The 8299-nt window shown below is 33.0% G+C and overlaps 1 protein-coding gene across 2 annotated transcripts in view; it reads right to left on the reverse strand.

Moving 5' to 3' along the window:
* Window positions 1–8299, reverse strand: part of LOC117109896 (follistatin-related protein 5-like) — a 30522-nt gene that overhangs the window by 19878 nt on the left and 2345 nt on the right. Inside the window, exon 1 of one of the 2 annotated variants that reach the window (XM_033252357.1) lies at window positions 2608–2928. The exons of the other annotated variant lie outside the window; for it this stretch is intronic. The gene's annotated coding sequence lies outside the window, so the exon portion shown is untranslated. Of the gene's footprint in view, window positions 1–2607; window positions 2929–8299 lie in introns of those variants that run through there. 2 annotated transcript variants of the gene reach the window in all.

An 8299-nucleotide genomic window follows, 5' to 3' on the forward strand; every position in this document is an offset into this window, starting at 1 on the left:
CCCTCCAAGACGCTGTAATACTCCTGCTAAAGTCAAGGACTCCCGGTGTATATTATGTCATAAATGTAGTGTTCGCCTAAAAGCCCAGCAGCAATTAATAGGATACAACCAGTCTCTTCAAGTGTTGCCCCTTTGAAAGAGTTTCTTTTATGTTTGTAGCTAAAATAGAGTTTTGTTGATGTACAATGCACTTCATTAGGCGACCACAATACAGTCCGCAGGTAGCCAACGATAACAAACACGGAGAAGTAAAATTATATGATTACACGATCACAAAGATATCCAACAAGAAGACCACAGTCGGCAAACTAACAACTAATTGACGATCTGCGTTTTCTTAAGGGTTACTCAAGTTTGAGAATTTGATAATAGAATTGTTCAGAATAACTTTATTATGCAAATCGTGTTCCGACACTTTTAACGCGTTTATGAATGCACCCAACGTGAAATTTCAGATGCTAATTAAGATTAGTGATGCGAATTAAAGATACGATAACAAATTTCCACTCTCTGTTTTCTGACTATAACACTTTGACTCATTAGTCCGAACAAAAGTAATAGATGTTTATGTATAACACGCAAATGGATAAAATCAGCAGTAGCGTTACGCATGATTGTTTGCAATGATGCAAAAATAGAAAAATCGTTTTAAAATGTTTAAGTGACATGTTGATGTTTAATTTAATGCAAATATATAGGACAATTAAACACATTTTGTAAATGTGAGACATGTCATAACAAGTACCGTATCTATTTTTGGAAGTTTTTATAGGTCTGTATTTAAAACTCTCAGCACATGCATAATACCGACTACCTCTTCGTAATGTGCCCCTGGAGGTAGCGGATGTTAATATGAAATATTTACGCGCAAGTAGACAGGAGACAATATATAAATGTGTGCGTGTACCATGTACACATAAAGAGCATAAATAACCGGCAATGACGTAGTATTAAATTAATTTTAATTAATTTATGTTAGCTGTATTGAGTCACTGATTAAAATGAAATGAAAGATGATAACTTATCACCTGGAACGAATTAGCAAATAAAAATAAGCCCACAACATTTGGTCGGAAGCGGTGTTTCATTCGGTTCTGCCTGCGGCGCCGGTATTTACAAAATTATATTATTCACAGTAGGTCTTTTCGATGTTTAACAATGTCATTTTTTTTATGGAGACAGTGGTTTCAGTTGCCTTTTCAAGTCGTATGTAAACTATACAGAACAATGAATAAATTGTTCTCAAGGTTTTTATGCTCCTACTGTACTATTAAGTTTAATACTGATGAAATGTCGCCTACTTATATTACGAAAATATACCAGTTATTTTTAAATGTATGTCTATAGTTCTGTCAATGCTAAAGACTTGCCTAGGTGTGAGCAAATCAAAAGCACAATATTTACGTGTTAAAAAATTGTTTTCTTTGTTATGATTTGGTGTTCAAATTTCAGACAAAATTTTATGTGAACTTATAATGTCCTTTTTCACAGCCAACATTGCACATTGGCATTGGCGTATATTTAATAGATGGATTCCGACATTTTGGTTTTTCTTGTTTCCAAGATCACAATGAATACGGTATAGAATTTACACCTAATTAACACTCAAAACTTATCATCCCCAAGAAATTAGATATCCGTCTAGGCATATTTAAATGTATTTATGCTTAGGCCTACTGATTTATTAACAGCAAAAGGAATACCGGTTACGTAACCGAAAAAACTCGTTAAAATGTCATTATATAAGATACACATGCAATTATTTAATATAATGTGTCTCTCGGATTGTGCGGCATAATTTTTGAACAAAATAAGTAGGCAATAATATATATATATATATATATATATACTGTTATATATACATATAGGCCTATATACATATATATATATACATATAAGTAGGCATTAGAATACAATGCAGGACTAATATTATTCTTATATATATATATATGTATGTATATAGGAATAATATTAGTACTGTACTGTATTGTATTGTATTCTAAGGCCTACTTATTTTTTTTTTCAAAAATCATACAATCTGAGAGAAACATTATATAAAATAATTGTATGTGTATTTCATATAATGACATTTTAACGAGTTTTTTTTTTCATGTCGACGCGTTCAAACATTGTTGTTTATGCTTCGTCTCATTTAAATTCAGTAGACGTAACGCATTTCTCATAAAAGGGAAATAAAGAAGCATCTAAATGGGATAATGTGTCATGTTATTGTTAGCATTTAAACGCGTCTAGCTACTTGCTATTTTACACATGGATATTTGACATACTGTGCTTTATTTCGTACTGTATACGTATAGCTTTCATCCGTCTGACATAACCTTATATATAATAATAATTATTATATATGAAGTAATTCATTCATTTAATCATTCATTTATTGATATATTTATTTATTCATACATACATTTATTAAACCATCGACTTAAACAACGTCACACCTTCAAACACATTCTTAAATATTAACTAAAAATTGTGTGCGCCCTTGATATTAGACGAAATGGTTTTAAAAATTGATGGGTCAACATGGTACCGGTACCTCTGCTATAGAAATTATATTAATAAACTATCGATAAACACTGAACTTACCTTCAGATACTACCGTAACGTTACTTTGTCCATACAATTAATTAGAATATGTATCATCAATGGAGTACAGTAAAGTGCCTGCTTAATGGTTCGCCCCGAATATGTTGATAAATCACAAAATACTAAATAGGCCTACGCGAATCGATTCAATCTTTAGCGCAGCCAGATCGATTATTGTTTGGTTGTCGTCGTAGCTTTACCTATCGGTTTGGTTTGATTACACCAGGGAGTTATTACACAGACTGTGGCTCACAAAGCTGTAGTTTCTTTTCCACTTAGAATTACACGATTCACCCCATTGGGCCCATTGTGCCGCAACCCGGATTACCGTATCTATCACAACACAAGAGGTTTCCAAAGTTAATATATTCGATAGTGACATACGCTGCGCATTTTGTGTGCACCACTTGATTCCATTATTAATACAGAGGCATGTATTCCATGTTGTTTCGTCATCTATTGATAAAATGTCAACATTTACTTTGCAGTAGGCCTGAGGCAGCTACAGTATTAATCAGGAAGCACAAACTCATAAAATTGAGGGGGAACGCATCCGTTTCTTTGCGATATCAAATCGTGGAGTGATTGCATTATAATATCCTTTCAATTAATTTGTTTCTCAAAGAATAGTCTAGGACAACACCGTTTAGTGTCATTGCATACATGATTTTTTAACGATGTATTTGTTGAGAAAAACAATCTTGACAAAATAAAATCCAATAAACCTATAGACAATGAATTAGCTTTTAATAGAAAATTAGCACGGAATTTTTTTTTCGCCCGTTAACAAATAATTCGTAGCCTAAGCTCGTTGCTAATGGCAAGTAACCAAGATGTTCCTTGAAAAAGCATATGAACCAGCAAACAATTATTTATTTATGTTTAATTAATTATGTCAAATTTTTAAAATTGAAAAACAATGTAATGGTTTAGTTAAATATTTGAGCAGTTTGCTGTTTACCACATGTTATGAAGATGTAGTAAAAAAAATGTTCGCTGATATTGCTACGAGTCGGAAGTACTTATGCGATGAATATCCAGAGGAATGCCTTTTTACGACCAGTCGGTGAACCGCACTGCACATTTTATTCCCTTTTACGATGTTTGCTTGCATCTCATGTACAGATATGAAGTGGATGCATTTCTACACGTCATCTATCGAGCGTTACCACAATAGTGCACGAAGCTTACATCGCCATATTTAGACAATGACACAAAATTATCTCAAGTGCCGGTGCATTTACTTAATTTGAAAGAGAATGAGGATGTGTCATGGCGCACATACACTATGACGTCACCAGATTATACTTATTAATAATGGATTTGTTCGAATTGCAGTAGGATAATGATTTTGATTTAGAATTTCATCAGGACTTTGTTCAAATAACAACTAAAGTTAGGCCTATAATAATTTGAAATGAGAAATGAACATGCTCTTGAGGTTCGAATACGATTTTCGTTTCTAATAATACATTATTCTGCTAAAATAACGATCTCTTGAGAAAAGTCTTAAGATGTAATTTACGATGACTATAAAACCGATTATTTCATGCTTTATTGCTTTACAATTTGCACTTTAGTTTGATTTATTTTACCAATACTCACCGATAGTAAATGAGAATTGCGTTGATGTTGTATCGACCGATGAAACAGGGTGGAAATGAAATACAGGCCTAATGGAAATTTGAGGAAGAATTTTAATTTTCCGGAAGAAATTTTCCTTGTTAATATAGATTCCGAAAGCAATATTTTGTTAACTTTATTAATAGGTAATGGTAAAACTTTTTGTTAACTTTTTATTAAAGGTACCGGTAAGGTTGTCTTTTGTTAATAACTTTTTGTTAACTTTTTATTAAAGGTACCCGGTAAGTTTATCTTTTGTTAACTTTTTATTAATAGGCCTAGGCCTAGGTAAATACCAAACGAATTGAAGTATGGAATATTTAAAACGGTAAGTCCTATTAGGCATATGGTGAAAGTATGAGAAGATACCCTCAAAGCTGAATAATTTCTTACATACATATATAGTTATCGAAACTTAAGAGGGTTTTATTAAGCCTAGTAGGCCCTTTACATAACTTTTATAGATATTGTTGATTTAGTGTTAGGCCTATCTGTTTGTTATTGTTATGACGAAAGTATAGAATATGCTACTTCCCTGTAAGTTGCAACACCTTGTCCAGGTAACTGTATAAACTTCTAAGTGACAAATGATAACATTGCACGCAATTTTATCGCAATATTAACTGAATATCAGGGATACGAGTACGTCTTAAACCTTGGCTGTACAAGGTTACTCACCTTACCTTTCATTTGACTATGACACATTTCATACCTACCCATATCCAACTCGATTTCATTTGTCACTTCATTAATTATTTTGTTATTTTTTCTCGCATTTCTAGCAAATCTTTCAACAACACATAAGCTAAATTAATTTGATTATAATATATGTTTCTGAAGATATTCAGATTAATTGATTTCTTTTGCATGTAACTAAGGGTAACGAAGAGACTTAATTGACAGTCAATGTAATTATGATGTAGTTACGTTTCAGGCATGATCGATTAAGCTTACACAATCGGTTAATTAGATGACCAGCAATCAAATTATTTGTAATTATGTACAGTGAACTAAATATTCATGACTGCCGTTTGGGTTATTATCAAAGATAATATGTACCGGTATAGGATAGGAAGCGTGTATGATGTAATATGATGTTAACGATGATGATAATGATAATGATGATGACGATAATGATATAATAATAAAGAATATGTATACATTTTAAAGGGCTTATGAGGTAAGGTAGCAAAAAAACAAACTTATTCTTACAGGCTTTGTTCTGCACCCTCGCCCGAATTATCATTCAAACGAACCTGGTTTTTATTTATTTTTTTTTAATATAAATTATTATATTAGTTTTAATCTTGGTCTTCATTATCTGCTCGCAATGCTGGCTTAATGTGTATTCACCGGATGATAAACATTCACCGGATGATAACCATTCTTTAGGCCTATAGAATGTTCATTTAAATTTCTACATTTAATTGTGATATTTCTGGGTTCTCTGCATATGAAAAATCAATTCTGTCCAATGCCAAGAAGAAAATTATTCAAATTGATTGAAACCCGAGCAGTTTACGTTAAAAGCTAAGTATTTGAGTTACAAACAATGTATTAAAATAAACCTAAAACGATATCTTCTTAAAAGCCATCGTCTTTTTACTTCATTTAAGCACGTTTAAGCGACCTAGTTTTTGTAAGAAGCAATTAAAGGTGATTGATGTAAAAATCTGCCTTCAAAATATTCTCATTTTCGTTTGTAAAGGCGATCGATCCTATACCTGCGTCATAGACACTGAGTGTCGATTGGACAGAGCTTCGTAAGAACAGGAATCTGACGAAGAGTCCCCATTGGGACTCAAATACGGGACCTTTCGCATACATGGCGAACACGAAGACATTGTGGTGATTCCAGCGCCAGTAGGATTTGAGTTCCTCTCATTCTTTCATGTGTCTGACTTCACGATTTTGATATAGCACTAATATCGCACGTGACTAGACTGCCAGCTATAACTTTCTTCTGTTCATATAACACTATGTATATAAATATATATCGGGTTTATGTATGTACGTATGTATCTGTCTCTTATACACATCTAGATGTGTATAAGAGACAGGTTATATATAGGATTATATAAGTGTTATTATATCAAAAACAATAAATAACAACAAATAATAAGTCTAATAATATCTACAATAGTAATTAGGCCTATAACAATACATTTAATATTCAAATAATAATGATGACCTTGCTAACGGTAAGGCCTACACGTGACAATGCATCCTGATAATATTGTTCAAAAAGGCTATCACAATACACCGCCTCCGAGGCGTTGGAAATGTCTTTTGAAATCAACTCGGAAAGCACGCTTTCTGATTTCATCAAGGAGGAGGTATGTATCATCATAGAGAAAATAGAACAGACGGATAAGACTTAAATTTAGATTTATTTACCGAAGGCCATAGTGCTACCGGTGTTAACATCTACCGTGGGTACTCTTAACGCTCTGACCTTTTCACAAGTAAATTTATATTCAACACGGTTTCTTTTTTTTTGCGAGCAGCTTAGCCTAAATAGAACTATATAAATCAACGTATCACATAGACATGATGCGATGATACTTATATCCTACTATTTATGCCTAGGCCATGGCGAGGTAGAAAAGACACAATCAAAAAAAATGCATCCAATCTATAGGTACGTGATGCTTTCGCACCCGATTTTTAACCTAATTTCCCTCCGAAGGGGTATTGTGATTGGTGACAAATTACTGACTGACTTCGGGACAATATATATTATTTGATATGGTTATATTTGACCCAGTAAAAACTGTGTAAACTATGTCATAAACGCACTGATTTCTGACACAAAATAAATATACATTATGTAAACTGCGCTTAAACGACGCAAGCTAATTATTTAATGGTACTGTTTGGCGCCTGGAAAACTATACTACTAGAAAGTTTAACAATAAAGCAATCCGTTTATTGAATAACGAATCTATTCCATGCCGTTAACCATTGCATAATGGATGACTTTATGACTTATTGCATACAGATCTATAATTATAATGAATCAAATGAATACGAAGATCGCAACGTCAACCATCGTTACCACGTCGTCGAACAGCATCCGCATAGGCTTAGTCGTCATCATCATCATCATCATTGAATCATCACCCTCACTACCACTACCATCATCGTCCCATCATCGTCATCATTATCAATCATCATACTTATTAACATCATCATCTCATCATCATCATCATAATTATTATCAACATCATCATTGATACCATGTACACATTAACATTGCAAACTAGGCGATCTAATTATGAATAATATATTAATATATATTATAATAATAATACTATTTACTCACAACGCTTAAAAACTATGAACTATGGAAAACGGTGAGTATACGAATCAGTATTCTAAACAGTTGCAATCGATGGAAAAGTGCTGGCCATAATGTGTAAACCAGTACATTTCTCAAGCACACATTACATACTAAAGCCTACATAACATTAGATAAGTCAGCAATCATGTGCTTTGACAGTACAACAATGTTTTTCAAAGCAACCGATTTCAGACTCCTACCGTCGCTGTCGCCAACCTTATTGCTTACTATTACAACGCAAACGTATTAATATCATATTAGTGTTAAAGTCAACTTATGATGTCCGTGGTCTTTAAAGATATTCTTGACGTCGGATCTCTTTGAAGGCTTAGCAGTATATTGAGAATACGATATTTAATTAGGCGACCAAGTCTAGCTAGCCTCCGGAGGTTTTGTCAAACAATGTTATAACAGGTAGAAATTATTAACCGTTGATGAAGCGGGTAACCTGTGGGTCCTTTGCGCGAAGCAAATCTGCACTATTTAGTGTTTAGCAAATCGTACTTAATCACTCAGACGATGCCGATCAAAAAGCTAGCAATTTGCAGGCTCTAGATTGCCCTGCTGACTACGATATTGGTTACAAAGAAAACATAATCTTTCATTATTATTACTATTATTATTATTATTATTCGTATATTTCTTATTATTGTTATTGTTTATAGTTATTTAAATATTCACCATATTTTGAGTGATTTTGATATTTTGCAGAACTAGCCTCAAGAC

The sequence above is a fragment of the Anneissia japonica genome, unplaced genomic scaffold (genome assembly GCF_011630105.1).
Source record: "Anneissia japonica isolate Jap-2015-1 unplaced genomic scaffold, ASM1163010v1 scaffold585_len4108843_cov191, whole genome shotgun sequence".
In the NCBI taxonomy this organism is placed as follows: domain Eukaryota; kingdom Metazoa; phylum Echinodermata; class Crinoidea; order Comatulida; family Comatulidae; genus Anneissia; species Anneissia japonica.